This window comes from Pantherophis guttatus, chromosome 3, assembly GCF_059756535.1.
Source record: "Pantherophis guttatus breed Tessera chromosome 3, ASM5975653v1, whole genome shotgun sequence".
NCBI lineage: Eukaryota > Metazoa > Chordata > Lepidosauria > Squamata > Colubridae > Pantherophis > Pantherophis guttatus.
Window position 1 is genome coordinate 5,910,542 of NC_142065.1, and position 24,833 is coordinate 5,935,374.

The 24,833-nt window shown below is 45.6% G+C and overlaps 1 long non-coding RNA gene across 2 annotated transcripts; it reads left to right on the plus strand.

The window, feature by feature from the left end:
• The first annotated feature begins 40 nt into the window (after nt 1-40).
• On the plus strand, nt 41-23,945 carry LOC132709735 (uncharacterized). Of its 2 annotated transcripts, XR_015733472.1 has the most exons (4): nt 41-1,595; nt 1,705-1,839; nt 22,699-22,838; nt 23,317-23,945. It is a non-coding gene; the product is annotated as an uncharacterized LOC132709735 (long non-coding RNA). The 2 variants fall into 2 exon arrangements; XR_015733473.1 differs by lacking the exons at nt 41-1,595; nt 1,705-1,839 and adding an exon at nt 5,570-6,141.
• The last annotated feature ends 888 nt before the right edge of the window (nt 23,946-24,833 follow it).

A 24,833-nucleotide genomic window follows, 5' to 3' on the forward strand; every position in this document is an offset into this window, starting at 1 on the left:
TGTTTCTCCTCTAAGAGAGAGAGAGAGGGAGGTGGGAGCGCAACTGTCAAGCGGCCGGACCTGTGGGGCGCTGAGCATGATGGGATAGTGAGAGAGAGAGAGAGAGAGAGAGAGAGAGAGAGAGAACAACCCTGTCAAGATTGTTGCCAAGGGCAAGCGGAGGTTTCCGTTGTCCTGGCAACGGTCAGGGCCTTTCCTGCCCTCGAAGGAGGGAGAAGCGGCGGGAGGGAGGCGGGCTCCGCGGACAGGGAAGGCGCTGGTGCGCTGCCCTCGCCCCGAGGTGCCGTTTTCGGGAAGGACGGTGGGGGAAGACCCTAGAAGCCACTTGCATTCCAGACCCAGGAAGGTTCCCACAGGTGTTCCTAGCGCTCAGGACCTCCAAAGGAATGGAATGGAATAAGGAGAATAGAATAGAATAGAATAGAAAATGGAATGGAATAGGGAATAGAATGGAATAGGGAATAGAATAGAATAGAATAGAATAGAATAGAATAGAATAGAATAGAATAGAATAGAAAATGGAATGGAATAGGGAATAGAATGGGGAATAGAATAGAATAGAATAGAATAGAATAGAATAGAATAGAATAGAATAGAAAATGGAATGGAATAGGGAATAGAATAGAAAATGGAATGGAATAGGGAATAGAATAGAATAGAATAGGGAATAGAATAGGGAATAGAATAGAATAGAATATGGAATGGAATAAGGAGAATAGAATAGAACAGAACAGAATAGAATAGAAAATGGAATGGAATAGGGAATAGAATAGAATAGAAAATGGAATGGAATAAGGAGAATAGAATAGAATAGAATAGAATAGAATAGAATAGAATAGAATAGAATAGAATAGAAAATGGAATGGAATAGGGAATAGAATGGGGAATAGAATAGAATAGAATAGAATAGAATAGAATAGAATAGAATAGAATAGAATAGAAAATGGAATGGAATAGGGAATAGAATAGAAAATGGAATGGAATAGGGAATAGAATAGAATAGAATAGGGAATAGAATAGGGAATAGAATAGAATAGAATATGGAATGGAATAAGGAGAATAGAATAGAACAGAACAGAATAGAATAGAAAATGGAATGGAATAGGGAATAGAATAGAATAGAAAATGGAATGGAATAAGGAGAATAGAATAGAATAGAATAGAATAGAATAGAATAGAATAGAACAGAATAGAATAGAAAATGGAATGGAATAGGGAATAAAATAGAATAGAAAATGGAATGGAATAGGGAATAGAATAGAATAGAAAATGGAATGGAATAAGGAGAATAGAATAGAACAGAATAGAATAGAAAATGGAATGGAATAGGGAATAGAATGGAATAGGGAATAGAATAGAATAGAAAATGGAATGGAATAGGGAATAGAATAGAATAGAATAGAATAGAATAGAATAGAATAGAATAGAATAGAATAGAATAATAGAATAACAGAGTTAGAAGGGACCTTGGAGGTCTTCTAGTCCAGCCCCCTGCTCAAGCAGGAGAACCTATACTATGCACAGGGTTCACACGACAGTCTGGGCTGATAGGAAGCTGGGGAAATTATGGGTTCCGGGTGTCTGGAACAATACAGGTAAGTCCTTAACTTAGCAGCAGTTCGTTTAGTGACCATTCAAAGTTACAAAGTCGAGGACTACCTTGTACTCTTGTGACCTTGGGACTCGATGACTTTTCCATTTCAGAAAACAGATCAGGATAACAGTCGGAAGGGACCTTGGAGGCCTTCTAGTCCAACTCGCTGCTCAAGCAGGAGACCCTACAAAACCATTTCAGACAAATGGCTGAACTTCTCCGCACCACCAGGACTTGCTGATAAGGTACAGGTAGTGCTCAATTTACAACAGTTTGTTTAGTCACAACTCAAAGTTACAACAGCACTGAAAAAAAGTTTTTCAGAAGTACGACCTTTGAAGCATCCCCATGGTGAAGTGATCACATGCTTGGCAAGGGGTTCATACTTATGACCGTTGCTGTGTCCCAAGGTCACGGGATCCCCTTTTGCGACCTTCTAACAAGCAAAGTCCATGGGGAAGACAGATTTGCTTCACAACCGGGTTACTAACTTATCAACTGCAGTGATTCACTTAACAACGGTGGCAAGAAAGGTCATATATGAGGCAAAACTCACTTAAGAAATGTCCCGCTTAACAACAGAAATTTTGGACTCCCATTGTGATCCTAAGTCGAGGACCACCTGTACTAAGCCACCACTCACTGAATTATCCCTTTGGCAGAGTCGCTACAATGCTCGGTTTTCGTTTAGGATCCAGGCACCCTGAGCCACAAACTCACTAGCCACTTTTTTTTAGCTTGCATTGATTTGTTTGCACATATTTTCTTTGCACACATACATACCATTTTGCACATCCATACAAACAACCCTTCTGAGCCTTGTGTTGCAGCGTGGGCTGCTTCCGTGTCTGTTTAAGCTAATTGGATTAATTCGGTAAACTGGTTAATGATGTGCTAGTGCGTGGCGCAAGCAGAGATCTGCTAGAATGACATGCAGTCATGCATGCTTGCAATATTTTATTATTGGAAAGAAGTAAAGTGAGTCAATGAAAAATGATTAAACAATAGCCCCCCTCATGCATTGTGACGATTCAAGCTGACAATCCAAGACAATGCCTGACGATCCAAGCTGAGTTGCCTGATCGTCAGAAGCTTTTTTTCTTTTAAAAGCCTCTGACGATCCAAGCTGAGTTGCCTGATCGTCAGAAGCTTTTTTTCTTTTAAAAGCCTCTGACGATCTAAGCTGAGTTGCCTGATCGTCAGAAGCTTTTTTTCTTTTAAAAGCCTCTGACGATCCAAGCTGAGTTGCCTGATCGGCAGAGTCATTTAAAAGAAAAAAAGTCTCTTGACGATCAGGCCACTCAGCTGGGATCGTCAGAGCCTTTTGAAAGCATTTTTTTACAACCTCTTCGCCGAAGAGGTTGTAGAAAAAATGGCTTTAAAAGTTTTTTTAAAATTGGCCACACCCACCCAGTCACATTACCCCCCCACCAAGCCACGCCCACAGAACCGGTAGTAACAAATTTTAGATTTCACCACTGACTCAAATTGTGGGAGACCCACATTGCACACAACGGGGGCTGACAGATTTGGGTTGCAAAAATCCAAATGACTACCAACAGTGGCTAAATGAGAAAAAATTGGTGCTTTTGAGATCCAGATCTGATAGTTTTAACATTTACAGCTATTTGCAGTGTCCCGTGGTCATGGTTTATAACTTTTTTTGCTGTATCCCGGTTCTCGGCTTACAACAGTTTGCTTAGTGACTGCTGGACATTATTTGCACACTTATGACCATTGCAGAATCCCCAGGGTCACGTCATTAGATTCGTATGCTTGACAACGGACTCACATATACGACGGTTGCGATGTGCTGGAGTCACGTGATCCCCTTTTGCGACCTTCTGACCAGCAGTGTCCGTGGGGAAACCAGATTCACTTAATAACTTAATAACTGCAGTGATTCACTTAACAAATGTGTCAAGAAAAGTCATAAAATGAGGCAAAGCTCACTTAACAAAGGTCTCACTTAGCAACATAAATTTTGAGCACAATTGAGGTTGTATATTGAGGACTACCTGTAATTGCTTATGGTTTCTAACAGAAGCACCCATTATGAACAACGGGTTCACATAATGACTGCAGTGCTTGTTTAATCGCCATGGCATTTGCTTTGTAGGTACCTTGTTAGCTAAACAACTCCCATGAAAAATGTCATTAAAATCAAGTCAGTCACGTTAATGACCAGCATAACTTATGAGAAGCTCAATTTGTTCTGCCCCAGCTACGGATCCCAAAGAACACAGCACACACAAAATTTGTACAAAACTTAATTTACTAAAATAACTCAGTCTTTTTCAAAACAAAGGCTGTTACATAAACTTTCTTAACAGCCTACAAGAAACCAAAGATAAAGTAATCACAATCTTACGAAGGTTGGCAGAAAGCCCAGAAACAATGTGCAGAGAATCCAGACGCGAAATAGAGTGAACTAAAGTTGTTCCCTACAACTTGCTTCAGTTGGCGTTCCTCCTTAAATAGCTAAGGGAGTGGCCAATTAGCTCCAAGCCTTACTCTCGAGGAGACCTCCTCCTGAGGAGCCACTCCTGTCTTTTGGCAGCTCTGTGCGCCTGTGCATCGAGAAGAGGCTCCTCCTCTTCGTCCTCTTCACTTAAGGGAGCTTCTGGAGGTTCTGAAGGCCCTGGCTGAATCCCTGCCTCTGGCACCACATCTTCTCCAGCCTCCTCATTGTCCGACTCGAGTGCCAGCTGCACAGGCTGCTGGCACAGCACCACACCAGCCTCCTCACTGTCTGAATCAGCTACATTCCGTACAGGCTGCTGACGGGCCACAACACAATTAAATCTCTAAATGAAGGACTACCTGTACAGTTTACAGGTAGTCCTCGACTTACAACAGTTCTCTTAGTGACCGTTCAAAGTTCCCACAGCTCTGGAAAAAATGACATGACAATTTTCACAGTTATGACCTTTGCAGCATCCCTATGGTCATGTGATCAACATTCAGACTCTTGGGAAACTGATTCATACTTATGACGGTTGCAGAGTCCCAAGGTCATGTGATCCCCTTTTACGACCTTCTGACAAGCAAAGTCAATGGTGAAGCCAGATTCACTTAACAGCCGGGTTACTAGCTTAATAACTGCAGTGATTCACTTATCAACTGAGGAAAGAAAGGTCTTAATATCAGGCAGAACTCACTTAACAAATGTCTCACTTAACAGAAATGTTGGGCTCAATTGTGGTCGTAAGTGGAGGACTGCCTTTCCAGTTTCTGGACAACAAAATCCAGGTGTATACTAGATGGCAGTACAGAGAAAGAGAAAACTACCTCTTTGCTGACATCTAGTGGCCAAATATTTTTTTACATCTTGAATATTGCAAGGTAATCTATATGGAAGGATGGAAAAAAAGATGAATGCAGGTAGTCCTTGAATTATAACCAGAATTTTTGTCACTAAGCTATTGAGTGAGTTTTGCATCATTGTGCAACTTTTCTTGCCACAGTTGAGTCAGCTGGCTGGAGGAATTCTGGGAGATGAAGTCCACGCATCTTAAAAGTAGCCAAAACTGCATGGCTGGCTGGAGGAATTCTGGGAGTTTATTTATTTATTTATTTATTTATTTATTTATTTATTTATTGAATTTCTATACCGCCCTTCTCCCGAAGGACTCAGGCCGGTGAACAGATTAAGATTTCATATACATATAATAATTTTTTTATTTTATTTTTTTATAAACAGTAAATAATAAATTGAGTCAACTTGGTGTATCTGCTAAGACCTTGGCATAGAATTTAGATGTTTATGCTAGCCCTGCTTGTTGAAACAGAAAGGTCTTCAGGGCACATCGGAAAGTGCGAAGATCTGGAATTATTCGTGTTCCAGGGGGTATTTTGTTCCAAAGAGTAGGTGCCCCCACAGAGAAGGCTCTCTCCCTTGGAACTACTAGACGACATTGTTTTAATGATGGTACTATCATAAGTAGGCCTACTCTGTGAGTAGGCCTACTCTGTGAGAGCGTATTGGTTGGTGGGAGGTTATCGGTTGCAGCAGGTGGTCTCGTAAGTACTCAGGTCCTAAGCCATGGAGCACTTTAAAGCTAAGAGCCAACACCTTGAAGCGCACTCGGAAGGCCACTGGAAGCCAGTGCAGCTCGCGTAGAAGAGGTGTTACATGTGAGCGCCATGTTGCTCCCATAATTACTCGCGCGGCCGCATTCTGGACTAGTTGGAGCTTCCGGGTGCACTTCAAGGGGAGCCCCATGTAGAGAGCATTGCAGTAGTCAAGTCGGGAAATGACGAGGGCTTGAGTGACTGTGCGTAATGAGTCCCGGTCTAGAAAGGGACGCAATTGGCGAATCAGGCGAACCTGATAGAAAGCTCCTCTGGCCACGGCTGTTATATGATCTTCTAAAGACAGTCGTGCATCCAGCAGGATGCCTAAATTGCGAGCTTTCTCTGCGGGGGTCGAAGTTGAAGTCCACACAGCTTAAAAGTAGCCTACCTGCATGGCTGGCTGGAGGAATTCTGGGAGTTGAAGTTCCCACATCTGAAAGTTTGCTGAGGCTGAGAAACACTGCACAAAGGTATCCTCATTCCAGCTGCTTATGACTCCAAATAGTCTTTGATACTCCTCCTGAATTCTTGTAATGCCCTTTGCGATCTTTGACTTCAGGCATTCATGCTGTACTTCCCACCCTCCAAAATTATTTTCTCCTCTTCCTCCCCCTCCTCCTCCTCCTCCTCTTCCTCCTCCGCCTCCTCCTCCTCCTCCGTCTCCATCTCCGGAAGGAAAATGTTATATTTATTTAGCTGGCAGGGTTCGATCCCCTGCCAGGTACAGCAGCTGCAACCCAGCTTCTGACTCACAATTCCCCCAAGTACGCAGGGCAGACCAAGGCAGCCAGAATCTCCTGGGGTAGGAGGGCGTTCTTGGGGAGAACTCGAAAAATGTAAGAATCTTCCCCCCTCCCCACCTTAAAAATCCGGGAAGGTTTCACCTCTGCCACTTCTGGACACTCTCTGAGGTCCCTGTTCTTCCCTTTGGCAGATTGTTTTGCACACAAGCAGCTGGTCAGGAAAAGGGAATGCTGGATCTGCATTTCGCATCTGTGTTTGGCCCCAGATTTGAGACGGCTTCTCAAATAACACCACCTCTCAGCAGAACGGGAGGTTATGTTTTTTCAGGCAGCGTGGTTCATCTGAGCCAGGGCGAGCATCTTTTGGTCCTGTTCACACATACAATCATCCAGGTGCCAGGAATGCAGAATGTGTGAACTCTCTTAGCCTAGCTCTTCTCAAATATTTTGATCTCTGGACCTCTTTGCCTACTTAAAAACCACTGAGGACCCCAAAGAGCTTATGAATGTATATTATATTACATTATATTTATTATATTATATTATATTATATTATATTATATTATATTATATTATATTATATTATATTATATTATATTATATTATATTATATTATATTATATTATATTATATTATATTATATTTATATTATATTATATTATATTATTAATATATTATATTATATTTATTATATTATATTACATTATACTACATTACATTATATTACATTATACTATACTATATCATATCTTATCTTATAATATTAATTATATCATATATCATATATATCATATATATCATATCATATATATCATATATATCATATCATATATTATCATATATATATATATATATATATATATATATATATATATATATATATATATATATATATATATCTTTTTCTTTTTCGTAGGCTTTTATGTGCATATTCTTTCTAGCCAGGTTTTACCTACGTAAACAACTTAGTTTACGTAGGTAAAACCTGGCTAGAAAGAATATGCATATATATATATATATATATATATATATATATATATATATATATATATATATATATATAAAAAATCATATCGAATCGCCTTATTGGGGAGTTGAGTGGTATACACAGGTAATCTTTGATTTACAACTATTCACTTAGTGACCGTTCAAAGTTACAACAGCACGAGAAAAAACATTTTTCACACTTACAACCATTACAGCATCCCTATGGTCATATGATCAAAATTCAGACGCTTGACAACTGACTGACTCATATTTATGACGGTTGCAGTATCCTGGGGTCACGTGATCCCCTTTTGGCAAGCTGCTGACCAGCAAAGTCAATGGCGGGAAGCCAAATTCACTTAACAACCATGTTACTAATTTAACAACGACAGTGATTCACTTGACAACTGTGGCAAGAAAGTTTGTTAAATGGGGCAAAACTCAATTAACCAACGTCTCGCATAGCCACAGAAATGTTGGGCTGCATTGTAGTCGTAAGTTGAGGACTACCTGTAAATTTAATAGATAGATAGATAGATAGATAGATAGATAGATAGATAGATAGATAGATAGATAGATAGATAGATAGATATAGATAGATAGGGATGGACGGATGGATGGACAGACAGACAGGCAGGCTGGAGAGAGAGAGATGGATAGATGGATGCATAGATGGATGGATGAATAGATAGATAGATAGATAGATAGATAGGAGAGAGGGATGGATGAATAGATGGATGGATGGAGAAAGAGAGAGAGAGATGTATTTTCCTAAAGAAAGAAATCTCAACTTTTTCACCATGTCCTGTGAGAAGCTCTGCTGGTTTTTTTAGAGAGGGGGAGACTAGATTCATTGCACCCCCTTCCGTGCTGTGCAAACTTACTGGGGCTTCATTTATTTATTTTATTTATTTTATTTTATTGAATTTCTATACCGCCCTTCTCCCAAAGGACTCAGGGCGGTGTACAGACAAAAATAAAACCATGACAATATAAACTTAAAAGCAATTTAAAACAATTAAATAAATTGGCCAAAAAACTCTTAATAAAACAACCCATTAAAATAGTAAAATGTTATTATTATTTAGGCCAGCCCTGCTTGTTGGAATAATAATGTTTTTAGGGCGCGATGAAAGGTACGCAGGTCGTCAATCCTACGAATCTCCAGGGGCAGCTCATTCCAGAGTGTAGCCCCCCCCCCAGAGAATGCTCTCCCCCTGGGGGTTGTCAGCCGACATTGCCTAGCCGACGGCACCCGGAGGAGCCCCTCTCTGTGGGAGCATACCGGTCGATGGGAGGCTATCGGTGGCAGAAGGCGGTCTCGTAGATACCCAGGTCCCAAGCCATGGAGCGCTTTAAAGGTGGCAACCAGCACCTTGAATCATTGATTCTCCCAGCTCCTGAGATTCTATTCCAGAAGCCCCTTGGCCGAAAATGGGGCCTCTCTAGGGACTCCCCCTCTCTGGCCGCTTTGCTAATTCCTCCCAACCCCACCCTGGCAGAGCCTCAGGGTTACTGAGGACTCCCCCAGCGGGGAGCCAAGTGGGAGCCTCTTCTCCTCCTTTGTGATGGCTGAGGAGACAGAAGTAATGGACGCTGCCGTGTTTGCACAACTGTGCAAACAAAGGCTCCCACTGGCTTTGCTCCTGTCTCCTGTCTGCTGAGTGTTCCCGAAAGAAGACTCTGGGCAAAGGAACAATGACTCAATCCCAGGCTGTGTTAAGTCAACGAGCTTGGTCTGCACCCTGGGATGATCGAGCCAAAACTAACCCCGGTTAACAAAAGCGACTGGACCAAAATTCCAGAGGATTACCCAGATAGAATTCCTTTGCAAGGATACATCCATCATTCCGAGAACATAGAACATGGGTGGGCAACGATGGTCCCTTTATGGACCGGTTGACTTCAAGTCCCAGAATTCCTGAGCCAACCATGCCGGCTTAGAAATTCTGGGAATTGAAATCCACAGATCAGAAAGGGTGTCAACCCTGAAGCTGACCTGACTGAAGCCATCTTGACAGCGTCAGTGTTGCCACACTGGAGCTGAGGGATAGGGAGGGGGGGATTTGAGATAGCTGGGATTTTGTAGCCAAAACAAAAGACTTTCTCCTGGGAACCAAGGACATTCTCACACTTAGGTAGAGGAAGGAGGAGCGATGCCACCAGGCAACCAGACAGCACCTAGTTTGGACCATGTGACTGATTGGACAAACTTTTACTTTTAATTAGGTGAAAACCGCGGGAACCTCCAGAGTCGGTTTTCACCAGACATGTGCCAATATGATACATCCAATAAAGCTATTCCTTTGAGGAATTTACCCGCATTGGAGTTTGGCTTGCTATGGGTCTATTACTGACAAAGGGACACGGGTGGGCTGTTGGAGGTTCGCAGGGGTTCGGGAGAACCTCTAGCTAAGATTCTGTGCAGTTCGGAGAATCCCCCAAATCCCACTCTTAGCTGGCACCGCCCACTCCTCCCCTCCCAGGAGTCCCCATGCGGCCCGTTTTGGCCGGTAAGTGCAGGGGGCACGCGGAGGCTCGGGGAGGACAAAAACTGGGTTTACCAGAAGTTTAAGAAGGCCAGAAATGGGCCCGTTTCCAGCCTCCAGAGGGCCTCTGGAGCCTGGGGAGGCCATTTTCGCCCACCCGGAGGCTCAAAGAAAGCCTCTGGAACCCAGGGAGGGCAAAAACGCCCCTCCCCCACCGCAGTGCAGGAGGCCGACTAGGCCACACCCACCATAGCCACGCCCACCCAGCAACCAGGCAGAGAACCCCTTGCTAAAATTTTTGAAGCCCACCCCTGCAACGGGGTCATAGTTGCCCATCCCTGACATAGAACATAGAATAATAAGATTGAAAGGGGCCTTGGAGGTCTTCTAGTCCAACCTCCCACTCAAGCACGAGACCTTACACCATTCCAGGCAAATTGTTGTCCAATCTCTTCTTAAAAACCTCCAGTGATAGAGCAGCCACAACTTCTGGAGGCAAGATGTTCCACTGATTGATTGTACTCACGGTCAGAAAATTTCTCCTTAGTTCTAGGTTGCTTCTCTCTTCTAGAAGCATCTCCTGATTGGATCTTCTCTTCTTCTTCTAGCTTGGATTCACTTCTGCTGCCTTTTGGGATGTGCTTGACTTCCCATCTCAGATAAAACTTTGGGGTTTGCACATATCTTCTCACCCGAGCACGAACTGGATCTGATCCTGCTTAACTTTGGGTTAAGCCAAAAGAAGAGAGACTTTCTTGAAACACTGGTGAATCCCCATTGACCGTGAAAACTGTCCGTCCGTGGAATGGCTTGGTTCCAGAAGTTCTGGGATGCTTCATCCCTGGAGGTTGGAACTCAGCTTTTTGTTCCCACAAGGTTTCACATCAGGGGTGAAATGCTCCCAGTTCGGCTCGGATCACCCGATCTGGTAGCAATGGAGGCGGGTGGTTCAGAGAACGGGTAGCAAAAACTCCTGCCCACACATCCCCATGCCCAGCTGAGCTACACAATCATCAGAGGCTTTTCTTTTTACTTTTAAAAGCATTTTTTCTACAACCTCTTTGGCCGAAAAAATGCTTTTAAAAGTAAAAAAAAAAGCCTCTGATGATCGTGCGGCTCAGCTGGGATCCTCAAAGGCTTTTAAAAGAAAAAAAACCCTTTTTTTCTTTTAAATGCCTCTGACGATCCCAGCTGAGTTGCCTGATCGTCAGAGGCATTTAAAAGAAAAAAAGTCTCTGCCGATCAGGCAACTCAGCTGGGATTGTCAGAGCCTTTTGAAAGCATTTTTTTACAACCTCTTGGCCAAAGTTGTAGAAAAAATGGTTTTAAAAGTAAAAAAAAAAAGGCCACGCCCACCGAGTCACATCCCTCCCATCAAGCCACGCCCACAGAACCAGTAGTAACAAATTTTACATTTCACCACTGTTTCACATCTGGATGAAGCTACAGGGGACGGCAATTTGGAAGTTGGAGGTCACCACAACACTCCCACCTGCACTGACAGGGCAAATTCCTTGTATGTAAACAAAGAGCAAACCCCCACCCTCTTCTAGCACTGATGATGTTACCGAGTTTGGTAATGAAACGTCTGCAAGAAAAGAGAGCCCCAAGGAGCCCATCTCAAAGATAACCCTGAGAAGGTCAGGCTGACCTCCATCTTCGCTGAGCTGTAGGGAGCCTGCAAAGCAGACATGGGAGGGAATCGACAGTTACTTCTCGATTTCTTCTATAATGGGCTCTATTCTTTCATGCAATGGTGTGTAAACTGTCTTACAAATTTTTCCTGGTTTGAAATAAAGCAATTGCACAACCCCAAAACAAAACCCAGGATCTCTTGCTTTATATTATAATAAGCACACTGGATCCTCAACTCACAAACAAGCAATTGCAAATTGCTCTGTTACCCCTAGGAGATGCCCAAATTAGCCCCACTGGAAGACCCAATGATTTATTCTGGTTGTTTTCAAGATTCATAGCTCTCTAGCTCTCTTTCTCTCTCTTTCTCCCCCTCCGTGCCTCCTTTCCTCCCTTTTTCTCCTTTTCTCTCTCTCTTTCTATGTCTCTCCCTTCCTCCCTCTCTCTCCCTCTCTCTTTTCATCCTTACCTCCCCCTCTCTTTTTCTCCTTCTCTCTCTCTCTCCCCCTCTCTCTCCCTCCTGCATTCTTTCTCCCTTTCTATCTGTGTCTCTCCCTCCCTCCCTCATTCCCTCTTTTTTTCTTCTTTTCTCTCTCTCCCTGCCTGCCTCCTTCCCTCCCTTTTCTCCTTTTCTCTCTCTTTCTCTCTATGTCTCTCCCTCCCTCTCTCTCCCTCTCTCTTTTCATCCTTATCTCCCCCTCTTTTTCTCCTTTCTCTCTCCCTCTCTCTCTCCCTCCCGCACTCTTTCTCCCTTTCTATCTGTGTCCCTCCCTCCCTCTCTCCCTCCTTCCCTCTCTTTTTCTTCTTTTCTCTCTCTTTCTCTTGCACTTTCTCTTTCTCTCTGTCTCTCCCTCCCTCTCTCTCCCTCTCTCCCTCCCTCCCTCCTTCCCTCCCCTCTCTTTTTCTCCTTCTCTCTCTCTCTCCCTCTCTCCTCCCACTCTCTCTTTCTCCCTTTCTCTGTGTCCCTCCCTCCTTCCCTGCCTCCTTCCCTCCCTCTCTTTTTCTCCTTTTCTTTCTCTCTTTCTCTCCCATTCTCTCTCTCTCTGTCTCTCCCTCCCTCCCCCTCTCTCTTTTCACCTCTGCCTCCTTCCCTCCCCCCTCTCTTTTTCTCCTCTCTTTCTCTCTCTCTTTCTTTCTCTCACTCTCTCTCGCTCTGTGTGTGTTATTCAACCTGCATTTTGCCTTGGGAGCTATTGAGATGAAAAGATGATTCATGCATTTTAAAATAAACAATGCATTAAGGGATACAATTATTATCACTGCTGCAGGAGGGGGTCTCTCTAAAGGAAGGATGTCCTCTGACTACCCCACCCACTCTCTGAATGGAAGAGAGGAAGCCTGTCCCCCTGCTTCAAAAATCACTGGGGGGGGAGGGCAGGGAAGGGGTTGGGGCAGCACTTTCGAGCAGCAGCTTAAAACAGTCCAGCATGTTTCCAACTCCTCCCTCAATGCCTCCTGGTTTGCAAAAAAACAGGGATTCTTGGTCTTCTTCCCTCTAATTCAGTGTTTCTCAACCTTGCCAACTTTATGACCAACTCCCAGAATTTCCCATGGAATTGGCTAGGGAGTTCTGGGCGTTAAGGGCTTACTAGGGAATTCTGGGAGTTCAGATCCAGAAATCTTAAGGTTGCTAAGGTTGAGAAACAAGGCCTGAGACCAAGGTGGGCGACTGTTCTGCCCCAGCTACGGACCCCAAAGAACGCAGCACACACAAAGTCCGTTCAAACCTTAGTTTACTAAATGAACCAGTTTTTTTTACAACAACGGCTGTTAATTAACAGCCGCCAAGAATTCAAAGAATAATACTGAAAGCTTACTGTGGTTGGCAGAATGCCCAGAAGCAATTTGCAGGAAGCTGATAAGATAAGCAAGACAAGACACGAAGGTATCTGAACGAAGTTGTTCCCTGCAAATTGCTTCAGTCGGGGTTCCTTCTTAGATAGGCTAAGGGAGTGGCCAATTAGCCCCAAGCCTTACTCTCGAGGAGACCTCCTCCTGAGGAGCCACTCCTGCCTTTTGGCAGCTCTGTGCGCCCGTGCATCGAGAAGAGGCTCCTCCTCTTCTTCCTCTTCACTTATGGGAGCTTCTGGAGGTTCTGAAGGCCTTGGCTGAATCCCCGCCTCTGGCACCACATCTTCTCCAGCCTCCTCATTGTCCGACTCAAGTGCCAGCTGCACAGGCTGCTGGCGCAGCACCACACCAGCCTCCTCGCTGTCGGAATCAGCTACTAGCTGCACAGGCCGCTGATGGGCCACAACAGCGACTAAGACCTCCTTTATGGCCTGTGGACTTCAACTCCCAGAATTCCTGAGCTAGCATGGATTCCGACCCAGCCAGAATTCTGGGAGTTGAAGTCCACAGGTCAATAAAGGGACCCTACCTGCTCATCCCTGCCTTAGACTGAGATCTCATAGTAATGCGTCCAACATTTTTCTAGACCAGATCTAAAGAAGGATTTGTCAAACACCCTCTGCAACATCTAAGTACAGGCAGTCCTTGACTTCACAACCCCAATGGAGCCCGACATTTCCGTTGCTAAGCGAGATAGTTGTTAAATGCGTCTTCCCCATTTTATGACCCCTTTTTGCCACCGTTGTTAAGCGAATCACTACAAGTCATGCGGTGATTCAATGAATCTAGCTTCCCCCATCAATTTTGCTTGTCAAAAGCCGCTGGCAAGGTTGCAGATGTTGATCATGTGACCAGGGGACAGTGCAACCGTCATAAGTACTGTATTTTTCAGAGTATAAGACGCACCTTTTTCCCCAAAAAAAGAGGGTGAAAATCTGGGTGCGTTTTATACTCTGAATGTAGCCCTGCCCAGCTTCTCAAACGGAGGTTTCAGAGGCTGAAAAAAGCATCAGAAACGAAGCTTCAGAAAAGAAGCCCCCAAACAGAGCTTCAGAGGCTTTTTTTCTGAAGTTCTGTTTCAAAGGATTTCAGAAGCAGGAAAAAAGTTTTTTCTGAAACAAAGTTTCAGAGGCAGAAAAAAAAAGGAAAAAAAAAAAAAAGCAAGGCACAGAACTCACAACCAAGGAACCTGTTGCTAAAATTCACCTCTGGGAACAGCTGATTGGGGGTATTCCAGGAGGATGATCCACCTGCCAATCAGCTTTTTTCTTATTTTCCTCCCCAAAAACTAAGGTGCATCCAAAAAATACGGTACATGCCGGTTGCCAAGCCCCTGAATTCTGATCACATGACTCCGGAAGTGGGGAAAAACAGTCATAATGTCTGGTGGGAGCCTTGGTAGTACAGTGGTCTAAAGCACCCTGTTATTAAGACCAGCTGCTTGCAATTACTGTAAGTTCAAATCTCTCCAGGCTCAAGGTTGACTCAGCCTTCCATCAGCCTTTCTTAAGGTAGGTAAAATGAGGACCCAGTTTGTGGGGGCAATAAGCTGACTTTGTATAAATATACAAAAGAATGAAGGCTATTGCTTAGCGCAGTGGTCCCCAACCCCCGGTCCGCGGACCAGTGCCGGGCCGTGGAGTACCTGGCACCGGGCCGCGCAGCGGCCGGGGGACATGAACGCTGCAGCGCAAAGGCTCCTGGGCCGTGCGCAAAAGCTCCTGGGCCGTGCGCAATGGGCCGTGCGCAAAAGCTCCTGGGCCGTGCCCCCACCCCTGCGCGCGCTCAGCGGGCCGTGGCGATAAAAAGGTTGGGGACCACTGGCTTAGCGCATTGTAAGCCGCTCTGAGTGTCCGGAGAAGGGCGGCATATAAATCAAATTTTAAAAAAAATGTCATTTTTCTTCAGTGCCATTGTGACTTTGGCCACCCAACCAAAGGTTTTAAGTCGAGGATTACCTGTATTCTGGAAATCTTGGCTGTTCTCCCAAGACCTCGGAGAGGATGGGGTGCTTGGGGAGCCCCTGGAAGCTGTGTCTTCTGTTATCTGAAGTGTCTTCATCATCCCAGATGTATAGGATTTCCTTTTTTATTGTTTTCTATTTTTAGAAACGCTCCCAAAGGCCCTTCCGGAGTTCAGCGACCTATAAATCACACAAATATAGGTAGTCCTCAACTTACGACCACAATGGAGCCCGAAATTTCTGTTGCTGCGTGAAACGTCTGCTCAGTGAGTTTAATGACCTTTCTTGCCACCGTTGTTAAGTGAATCACTGCAGTTGATCAGTTAGGGACACAGTTATTAAGCGAATTTGGCTCAGCTGGGCATGGGGGGGGCAGGGATTTTTGCTACCGGTTCTCCGAACCACCCGCCTCCATCGCTACCGGATTAGGTGATCTGGTCTGAACCGGAAGCATTTCACCCCTGGGATCACGTGACTTTGGGACACTTCAGGCGTCATAACTGAACCAGTTGCCAAACGGCCAAATTTTGATCACATCACCGTGGGGATGCCGGAATGGTCGTAAATGTGAAAAAGGGTCGTAACTCACTTTTTTCAGTGCTGTTGTAACTTTGAACCCTCACTAAACACATTGTTGTAAGTTGAGCACTGCCTGGACTTTGTCAACAAGTCCTGGTGGCGTGAAGGGGCTGGAGAAATTCAGCCATTTGTCTCAAATGGTCTAGTTTTTCCTGCTCGAGCAGGAGGTTGGACTAGAGGACCTCCCAGGTCCCTTCTGACTCCATCATTCTGCTCTGTTGCCTGAAAGGGAAGGGTCAACGAGCCCCAACAAGGTCACAAGAGCAGTCCTCGAGTTACAACGGTTCGTTAATGACCGTTCAAAATTACAACGGCACAGAAAAAAGTGACTTATGACCGTTTCACACACTTACGACTGTTGCGGCATCCCCGTTCGGTCACGTTATCCAAATTCAGAGGCTTGGCCACCGATTCCAAGGGATCTTGGAGTCCTAGTGGACAACCATTTAAATATGAGCCGGCCGTGTGCAGCAGCAGCTGCCAAAAAAGCCAACAGAGTCCTAGGCTGCATCAACAGAGGGATGGAATCAAGATCTGTTGATACCACTTTAAAATGCCTTGATAAGGCCACACTTGGAATCCTGCATCCAGTTTTGGTCGCCACGATGTAAAAAAGATGTGGAGACTCTAGAAAGAGTGCAGAGAAGAGCAACAAAGAGGATTTAGGGGACTGGAGGCTAAAAAGTACGAAGAACGGTTGCAGGAACTGGGTATGTCTAGTTTGATGAAAAGAAGGACCAGGGGAGACATGATAGCAGTCTTCCAATATCTGAGGGGCTGCCCCAAAGAAGAGGGAGTCAAGCTATTCTCCAAAGCACCTGAAGGCAGGACAGGTGTTATGTATATAGTTTTGATGGGAAAGTTTGAATGTAATTGCTCTCAGCTGATTGGATGATTGCCAGTACTGTAGAATATATAAAGGGAGCTGTTTCCCTGGGTCAGTTGCTGGATTCACACCATGAAGTAAAGAGCTGTTGTTACTCACAACCTGGCTTCTGTGTCCTCATTCACCTTACTTAACACAAGGAGAGAAGCAACCTAGAACTCAGGAGAGATTTCCTGACAGTTAGAACAATTAATCCGTGGAACAACTTGCCTCCAGAAGTTGTGAATGCTCCAACACTGGAAGTTTTTAAGAAGAGATTTGGATAACCATTTGTCTGAAGTGGTGTAGGGTTTCCTGCCTAAGCAGGGGGTTGGACTAGAAGACCTCCAAGGTCCCTTCCAACTCTGTTATTCTATTCTATTCTATTCTATTCTATTCTATTCTATTCTATTCTATTCTATTCTATTCTATTCTATTCCTATTAATGACGGTCACAGCATCCCGGGGTTATGTGATCCCCTTTTGCGGCCTTCCAACAAGCATTCAGTGGGGCTAACTTCACTGCAGTGATTGACTTAACAACGGCAGTCAGAAAGGTCGTCCAATGGGGGCAAACCTCGCTTAACAAACCTCTCGCTTAGCGGCAGAAATTTCGGGTTCAGTTGTGGTCGTAATTTGAGGAATGTCATCTTTGGAAAGCAAGCTCTCCCCAACAAACCCTTAGTGCCGTGATGGCAAACCTGTGGCACCGCGTGCTGGAAGTGGCATGCAGAGCCATCTCTCTGCCACGCGAGCCATCGCCCATTCCTCTTCCGGGTTCCGGCACACCAGCGAGCTGGTCTTCACGCATGTGGGAGAGCCGGAAACTGGAAGAGCAGCAGCCCAGTGCTCGTGCGTGCATCGGGAAATGATCTTCCGGTTTCTGGCATGCGCATGAGCCCTAGCCAGCTGGTCTTCAGTGCACATGCGCGCCAGAAACTGGAAGATCAGGTGGCCGGTGCACATGCACACACCAGAAACAGGAAGATTGTTTTCCCGGCGTGCACATGCACCCCAGGCAGCTGCTCTTTTGGTTTCCGGCGCGCGCATCAGTGGTGGGTTTCAAAATTGTTTACTACCGGTTCTGTGGGTGTGGCTTGGTGGGCATGGCAGGGGAAGGATACTGTAAAATCTCCATTCCCACCCCACACAAGGGGAAGGATCAGTGGTGGGTTCCTCCCGGTTCGGTCCGGTTCGGCTGAGCCAGTAGCAGTGATGATATGACGTCACCGAACCGGTTCTCCCCCCTCCCGCCCCCCCACCCACGTTATTCTTACCTTTTATTTGGTCCCACCCCCAATCTATTGCTGCCTCCTGAGTCCCAGCTGATCGGCTAGAGGGAAAAAAAAACTGTTTAAACTCTTGCCGCGGGGCTTCAAAGGGCCGCCCTACAGCTGATCAGTGTTAAAAGCAAACAAATGAGTCGGGTCGTAAGTGCGAGGACTGGTCGTAAGTGCGAGGACCTTCCAGAAATGACTCTGGCCAGCTAGCCACGCCCACCTAGTCACATGACCCCCAAGCCACACCCACAAAATAAGCCACGCCCACAGAACCGGTAGTAAAAAAAATTTAGAACCCACCCCTGGGAAGGATACTGCAAAATCCCCATTTCCTCCCGATCAGCTGGGACTCGGGAGGCAGAGAATAGATGGGGGCGGGGCCAGGCAGAATTTTTACTCCCGGTTCTCCGAACTACTCAAAATTTCCGCTACCGGTTCTCCAGAACTGGTCAGAACCTGCTAAAACCCACCTCTGGCGCGCAGGCCTACCAGGCAGCTGGTCTTCGCGGGTGCATGCGTGCCAGAAACAGGAAGTCCAGGTGGCCGGTGCACATGCGCGTGGCAGGAACCGGAAGATCATCTTTTCGGTGCATACATGCCCACCGGGCAGCTGCTCTTTCGGTTTCCACACACGCGCGTTCTCATTTTGGCACTCGGTGCTGAAAAGGTTCACCAAGTCATCGTTTCCCCCCCACCCATCCTATTTTCCCTCCCAGCCTGGGGTGGGTGAAGCAGGATGCTTTCCATGGTGGGAGTTGAGGAGCTGACTGCAATTTTTTCTTTTTTTTTCCATGATGTGAAAGGAGGCATTTGCTGAGCAAAACACTCTGGGGAATTGACTCTAAATTAACTTTGACAAGTCAAGAGGTAGAAGGAGGAGAGGTGGGTGATGGGTGGGAGTTCAGGGAAGGAAATGCATGGCCTCCCTGATGCTCTCTAGATAGGCCCTTCTCTTTTGCTTAAGCCCAAAATGTGGAAGTTTAAAAATAGATTTAAAAAAAAAAAAACTTATTTTTTTAAAAAAATAAAAATGTATTTTTAATAAGACGCAGATGCAGTCAGGATGATAGGGGTGGGGGTATCTGATTGAAAGCTGCAGCTGTCGAGCATCTCTTGCATCCAGTTAAGCACAGGTTTATCCTCGAGTTACAACCGTTCGTTTAGTGACCCTTCAAAAGGCCACTGAATAAAGTGACTTGGGACCACTTCTCACACTTATCACCCTTGCAGCATCCCCAGAGTCACGTGATCAAAATTCAGATGCTTGGCAACTGACTCCTATTTATGACGGTTGCAGAGTCCCGGGGTTATGTCATTCCCTTTTGCGGCCTTCTGACAAACAAAATTGATGGGGAAGCCCGATTCAGTTAACAACGGGGGTACTAACTTAACAACTGCAGCGATTCACTTAACAAATGTGGCCAGAAAGGTCGTAAAACGGGGTAAAACTCACTTAACAACTGTCTCATTTAGCAACAGAAATTATGGGCTCCATTGTGGTCGTATGTCGAAGACTACCTATATCCAGGAAATTACTTTCCTCGGCAATTTTCCCAGCCTTCCGCTGTTTAGAGGTAGTCCTTGACTTATGGCCCCAATTGCTACTGGAGGTTCTTTCACTAAGCGATGAGGTTGTTAAGTGAGTCACACCCAAATTCACACCCTTTTTTCCCTCAGCGTTGTTAAGGAAATTACTGCAGTCATTAAACCAGTGGTGGGTTTCAAAAATTTTTACTATCGGTTCTGTGTGTGTGGCTTGGTGGGCGTGGCATGGCTTGGTAGGCGTGGCAGGGGAAGGTTTACTGCAAAATCCCCATTTCCTCCCGATCAGCTGGGACTCGGGAGGCAGAGAATAGATGGGGGCGGGGCCAGTTAGAATTTTTACTACCAGTTCTCCGAACTACTCAAAATTTCCGCTCCCGGTTCTCCAGAACTGGTCAGAACCTGCTGAAACCCACCTCTGCATGAAACGAATCTGGTTTCCCACATTAACTTCGCTTTGGAAGATCTCAAATGGCGAGCGTGCGATCCCAGGGACGTTGCAACCATCGTAAGGTAGGCAGCTACCCTCTGTGTTGTGGGAGGCATGGGACTTGTAGTCCAACAGGGCGGGAATGGTTAAAGGTTGAGGAAATTGTGCACCGCCCTGAGTCCTTAGGGAGAAGGGCGGTATATAAATTGAAAAATAAAAAATAATAAAATAAAATAAATAAATTGATTTAGAGTAGGATTTCTCAACCTTGGCAAAATTAAGAGGTCTGGACTTCAACTTCCAGAATTCTCCAGCCAGCATAGAGAAGTTAGTCCGTGTGATTCGCTTAACAGCTGCCTCGATTCATTTAACAAGGTTGTAAACCACTGGTGACCTTCTACTGCTGCACCATAGAGAGTACTTACTGCACCTGTGTATGGTTTGCCAATGGCACAGTGGCAGATAGGACAGCTCTCCAGAGGGTCAACGTCATTGCCCAGAGGATCATTGGCTGCCCTCTCTCCTCCTTGGAAGAGCTTTATAGCTCCCACTGCCTTAAGAAAGTTCAAAACATCCTTAAAGATCCATCTCATCCTGGGCACCTCCTTTTTTTTTTTGAACTATTACCATCTGGCAGACGGTACAGGACAATAAACACAAGGACAAATAGGCTGAAAAACAGCTTCTATCCCAGGGCAGTAACTATATTGAATTCTACTGTACAGTGCAATATCAATGCCATATCAGGGATTTTCAAACCAATTGCATAGAATGTGAAGGAGGTGTGTTTGTGTTTTATTTTTTATAGTTATAATGTACACTGAAGATGGCATTTAATTTCGTCGTGCGAGGTGCACTGGCTCCCGGTGGTCTTCCGGGTGCGCTTCAAGGTGTTGGTTACCACCTTTAAAGCGCTCCATGGCATAGGACCTAGCTATCTTCGAGACCGCCTGCTGCTACCGACGACCTCCCATCGACCCGTGCGCTCCCACAGAGAGGGCCTCCTCAGGGTGCCATCAGCCAAACAATGCAGGCTGGTGACCCCCAGGGGGAGGGCCTTCTCTGTGGGGGCACCTACCCTCTGGAATCAGTTGCCCCCAGAGATAAGGAGAATCCAAGACCTCAGTGCCTTCCACTGTGCCCTTAAAACCCACTTTTTCCAGCAAGAACAAATTTTTAAATGTTTTAATTGGTTTGTGATTTTTAATTTTTGGGCCAAATTTATATATATTTTAATTGTTTTTTAATATTTGTATTTTATGTTCTTAATTCTGGTTGTACACCGCCCTGAGTCCTCAGGGAGAAGGGCGGTATATAAATTGGAAAATAAATAAATAAAGTAAACTCAACTCAACTAAAATGGGGCCAAATTCACTTAACCGATGTCTCGCTTAGCAACAGAACCTTTGGCCTCAATTGTGATCGTAAGTCGAGGACTACCTGTCATTTCCCCCCCCCCACCCCCATGTTGACATCTGTCAGCTTCCAATAGCATCCCTTCTTTGACTCTTTAGGCACGAAAAAAGCCAAGACTTCAAGCTGCTCTCGCAAGACCGATCTCAGGCAAGAAAAATGCTCACCGAGGAGCCTCCTTGGCCAAACAGTTTAGCAAAGAAATCTCGGTCGCTTTGATTGGATGAATCACATTTTTAAACATCCAGACTTCTCAGGGTAGGGGCTTTCCTGCATTCAGGCAACCTGCTGGGCTCCTTCTTCCGCTCGGGCAGCCCAGTTTTAGGCAGGACTGGGCAGCTGCAAAGGCACCGATGGGAAAATCCCAGCTGTGGTTTCTCCACATCTGGAATCTGACCATCTACTACGTAATAGGGATTGGCAATAAGCACTCGTGAAGGGCCTCATCCAGACACGGGAAGACATATAAATGATCCAGTGGTGAAATGTAAAATTTGTTACTACTGGTTCTGTGGGCGTGGCTTGGTAGGGGTGTGTGTGTAATGTGACTGGGTGGGCGTGGCCATCTGTTTTTAAAAAATGCTTTTAAAAGCATTTTTTTCTACAAACTCTTCGTCCGAAGAAGTTGTAAAAAAAAAAATGCTTTTAAAAGCCTCTGACGATCAGGCAACTCAGCTGGGATCGTCAGAGCCTTTTAAAAAAAACCTCTTCGAGGTTGTAGAAAAAATGCTTTTAAAAGGCTGTGACGATCCCAGCTGAGCTGCGCAATCATCAAAGGTTTTTTTTAAAAACTTTTAAAAGCATTTTTATGGCCGAAGAAAAAACGCTTTTAAAAGTAAAAAAAACCAGCCTCTGATGATCGCGCGGCTCAGCTGGGCATGGAGGGTGGGCAGGGATTTTTGCTACCGGTTCTCCGAACCACCCACCGTCATCGCTACCGGATCGGGCGATCTGGTCTGAACCAGGAACATTTCACCCCTGAAATGACCCCACAAAAATGGTGTCAGGATTTGAATTACCACGTCATCAATGGGCTGTCCGGAATAGGATTTACCCCTCACATGGCTTTTCACTGTATAAATGGGGAAGAATATCCACCAGATGATATCATTACGGGTTATAAACTGAGGCTCGCATAGTTCAGTATCTGATTCTTTTTCACAGGGGCCCTAGACATTGGTATAACCCTTAACAATAGCACTTACGTGCAACTTTGTAATGATTCACAGCACTCTCTAAACTGTTTACAGAATCAACATCTTGCCCCAAATCTCGGGGTCCTCATTTTACCGATCCCGGAAGGATAGAAGACTGAGTCAACCTGGAGCCGGTCAGGATCGAACTCCTGAGAGTGGGAGAGTTTGCCTGCAATACTGCATTCTAACCAGTGGTGGGTTTCAAAATTTTTTACTACCGGTTCTGTGGGTGTGTCTTGGTGGGCGTGGCTTGGTGAGTGTGGTGTGGCTTGGTGGGCGTGGCAGGGGAAGGATACTGCAAAATCTCCATTCTCTCCCTACTCCTGGGGGAAGGATATTGCAAAATCCCCATTCCCACCCAACTCCTGGGGCCAGCCAGAGGTGGTATTTGCCAGTTCTCCAAACTACTCAATTTTTCCACTACCGGTTCTCCGAACTACTCAAAATTTCCACTGCCGGTTCTCCAGAACTACTCAAAATTTCCGCTACCGGTTCTCCAGAACTGATCAGAACCTGCTGAAACCCACCTCTGATTCTAACCACTGTGCCACCATGGCAGATAGATTAGATAGACAGATAGACAGGTAGGTAGACGGGTAGGTAGGTAGGTAGGTGATAGATAGCAATAGCAATATCACTTAGACTTATATACTGCTTCACATTGCTTTACAGCCCTCTTTAAGCAGTTTACAGAGTCAGCCTGTTGCCCCCAACCATCTGGGCCCTCATTTTACCAACCCTGGAAGGATGGAAGGCTGAGTTGACCTGGAGCCAGTCAGGATCGAACTCCTGACAGTGGGCAGAGTTTGCCTGCAGTACTGCATTCTAACCAGTGCTCCACCACAAGGTATCAAGGTATCTGAATATAATTTTTTTTTTAACATTCTTATTTTATTGTGCTTTTTTAATCTAGGTGAACTGTTAATATATATTGCAAGTCTACGTATGATATGCCTTATGCTGAGTAAATAAATAAACGTGAGTTATGTATGTGAAAGATAAATTTTTGTAAGGATCCTAGTCACTTAAGAATTCTCCCTACAGAGAAGCCCCTTCTGTTTTTCAGGATCCTGGATAAGGTTAAAAATATGATGATGATGATGATGATGATGATGATGATGATGATGATGATAAGGAGAGGAGGAGGAAAGGGGGAGGAAGAGGAAGAGGAAGAGGAGAAAGGAAAAGAAGAAAGGGAAGAAAAGAGGAAGAAGGGGAAGAAGGAGGAGGAGAAGGAAGGAGGAGGAGGAGGAGGAGGAGAAGAAGAAGAGGAAGAAGAAGAAGAAGAGGAAGAAGAGGAAGAAGAAGAAGAAGAAGAGGAGGAGGAGGACGAGGAGGAGGAGGAGGAAGAAGAAGCAGCAGCAGCTGGCTGGGGAATTCTGGGATTTTAATTCCACACCTCTTCAAATTGCCAAGCCGGAGAAACCCTGCCCTTTGCTCATTTTGGAAGACCTCTCCTTCTCCTCCTCTTCCCAGCTCAGTCCCAGAGCCTCAGCTTACAAGTCTTCCAAAGTGGGAGCAGCGGACTTCTCTAGTCTCCCCCAAAATCCCCGGTCTTTACCGTGGGACGTGAAAGCATCTTCTCGCCTCTGACTCATTTCCTCTGCAGCTGGAGGTGGCTTACTACCCCCCAGTCCTTTTCCTGACCTGTTCCTTTGGGTCTGGGGAGAGCGGGGGTCACCGGCCCTTTTGCACCGGAAATCTAGAACTCCCCCCTCCCCACCTCCATTTGGGATTCCTGCAAGGAGTGGGAGAAGGGAAAAGGGAGGGAAAGGAAGGGCACTGCAAGGGGAGAGCTGACATCCAGATGGGAAAAACCTGGCGGATGCTGGACAGCCTTTGGGACTGGGGCATCTGTTTCCCTTGTGGACGTCCCCGTCACGGGCTCTGAATGATGAAATTCAAGCTTGTACACGGCACCCAAACCGGAGAAGAGGAGATTTACCCCCAGAACACGTCCATCAAACGGACAGCAGGAAAATCCCCGCCTGTCCCCATTATAACCCTCGCTATGACGCACTTCCTTCGGTTCGCTCGCTCGCCTTGCAGGTGGATTTGGGGATGGGGTGGGGAGGCAGCTGGTGGGGAAAAAACCTAGAATTTTGTGCACAGGAAACAGGGGAAGGATGTTGGCAAAGGGGCATTTGGGGGCCAGTTAAGACTTGAATGGGGGGGCCAGTGACGATTGG